The 2,436-nt window shown below is 51.3% G+C and overlaps 1 pseudogene; it reads left to right on the forward strand.

Annotated features, from left to right (window-relative positions):
• Nucleotides 1-1,768: 1,768 nt before the first annotated feature.
• Nucleotides 1,769-2,221, forward strand: LOC120366408 (PEST proteolytic signal-containing nuclear protein pseudogene; annotated as a pseudogene).
• Nucleotides 2,222-2,436: the final 215 nt, after the last annotated feature.

Genomic DNA, 2,436 nt, shown 5'->3' on the forward strand with positions numbered 1-2,436 from the left:
TCACCTCCACTTCTGCATTTATTGGAAAGTGTCCCTGCCTTGATGCTGTTGCAGCGTCCTCATTTTCCAAGCGCCCATGGCCTAAGAAAAGGCCAAACAGGACCTAATAGGTATCTGAGGAGGCTGAGAAGAGAGGCTGGAGGCTGACTGCTGATCTTGGAGGCTCCCCTGGGTAGGCGGCTGAGGAGGGGCTGCGGGGAGCAGTGAGACCTCTGGAAGCCACGCAGTGGTTCAATGTGGCTGCACATTGAAATCCAGAGGAACTTAAAGCAGCACTGGACCACACTCAGCCCAAAGGAACTTGAATTTCAGGCTTTGTGGTTTTGATCCCCAGGTAATTAGGTTTGTGATCAAGGTTGAAGACCTGGATCTGCCTGGTTCCTAGTGGTCCTGGGATCACCTGTGTCTAGACTGTCCTAGTTACAGATCTATATTCTCAGACCTAACCCAGACTTGAGGTCTAGGCTGTGGGACGGGCCTGGGAACCTGTATGACAATGCATTTACCAGGAGATACTTGGTTATATCCCGGTCAAACCAGAGTGGGCAAGGGAAAAGTAAAGACAGGTGGCCGCAATAAGCATGAAACACGTGGCAGGCATAAGCCTGGCCCTGTGGGGTACAGCGTGAAAAGAGCGGGCTCTGCTGTCAAACACACGTGGGAGGCAGACAGCCTAACGAACACGTACAACAACGTGTGTACTGCCTGTGCAGAAACGCTGCCTGTGCAGTGCAGGGGGAAATGGTACATGCGTGCTGCAGGGTGTATCACCCCGGGTGTGAGTGATGCCAGTGAAATGCAGTGTGTACCTGCTGCGTGTGTGATGCAGGGTGTAAATGCTGCATGTGCCATGCCGGGTGCAGATGCTTCATGGCATTGAGCCCTGGCACTGATGTATGTGCTGGCATCTCCCAAGTGTAGTGATGTCTCAGAACCTGAAGGATGAAAACATGGGTCAGAGTTCTCGGCTGCTGACAACATAATCCACTTTAAAAAAAAAAAAAAAAGAAAAAAGCTGTATGGGTCTTAGTAAATTATATCACTAAATTAAATTAGTAAATTAAATTGTATTAGGTGGCTTCCACAAGTTCTGAAACAGAGACCCAGCCTGGACACTGCCCAGCCAGGAATCAAGGAGCCCTGAAACCACCAGTGACATCCAGAGAGACGCTCTGGGGAAAAGCTGTTGCTGCTACCTCTGGCCCTTAGCACCCTCCATGCAGAAGCCTGGTCCCCACCAGAGCTTCCCGCAAAGCAAACTAATGTCCCAGAAGCTGACTTCAGGGGTTCAGAAGCGAAGGAGCTGTGTGAGAGCCGCGGGGAGTCAGGAATGGCAGGCACGGGTTAGTTCTGGGCTTCCTGTTGCCTCTCTGCTGAGTTTGGTCAGTTACTTCACTCTGATGTTACCAGGCAGCCTCTCCCTGGGACCCCGTCATGCCCACAGTGAAGAGGTGCTTCCTCCACAGCCTCCAAAGGGAAGGAAGGCAGAGGTCTGGGGAGGCCTGGCCTGGGCTGATCACTGAGGCTGCAAGAAACGCCACCCTCTGGGTCGCTGGAGCCTGAGCCGGGAAGGGAGGCAGACCATGATGGGTGGACAACACTGTGCCTGCTCGTGGGTAACGTGTTAGAAATCGTAGCTCTCTATAAACGTGTATGTTGTCCATCAATGGCAAGCATACATGGAGGCCGATTTGTGTGGGCTGGCACAGGCGGTCAGGCAGAAACAAGCTTTGTCAGGAACACAGAAGTGGGGGGACACCGTGGGGAAATGGTGGAGGGAAGGGTGGGAGAGGAGAAGCCTGAAAAGTCACAGCGAGCTGGAGCCGCCAGAGCACCTGAAGAAGCCGCAGAAAAACCTGTGAAAACGAAGCCTGTTTCTTCTCGTGATGGAGGGGAAAGTTCCAGTCGCAGCACTGAGAAGGGTCAGCTGAAGAAGCTGCAGACCTAACGAAGCCTGCGAAGATCTCCACGCTGGATTCGCCACAGGTGGTCAGATGACAAAGAAGCATCAGCCGTGGCCGTCACATCTGAGTCAGGGAATGGACCAGAGGAAATGCCTCCAGAAGCAAAAATTAGGGTGAAGAATTTTGGAGCGGATACACCAACATCAGCCGGATCAAACTCCTTCAGTAAAGGAGAGCATGGGTTTTCCGATAACCAGAAGTCATGGGAGCAAAATATAACATCTCATCATGAAAATGTCTGTGAATAAGACAATTAAATAATGTGTTTTGAAATTGGGATGGGGGTGAGTGTAAAGTTAAAATAAACAGTTTCCTTTTTTAAAGAATAGTATAAGGCCAGGCATGGTGGCTCACACCTGCAATCCCAGCACTGTGGGAGGCCAAGGTGGGCAAATCACTTGAGGCCAGGAGTTCGAGACCAGCCTGCCTGACATGGTAAAACCCCATCTCTACAAAAAATACAAAAATTAGC

The sequence above is a fragment of the Saimiri boliviensis genome, chromosome 2 (assembly GCF_048565385.1).
Source record: "Saimiri boliviensis isolate mSaiBol1 chromosome 2, mSaiBol1.pri, whole genome shotgun sequence".
Classification (NCBI taxonomy): domain Eukaryota; kingdom Metazoa; phylum Chordata; class Mammalia; order Primates; family Cebidae; genus Saimiri; species Saimiri boliviensis.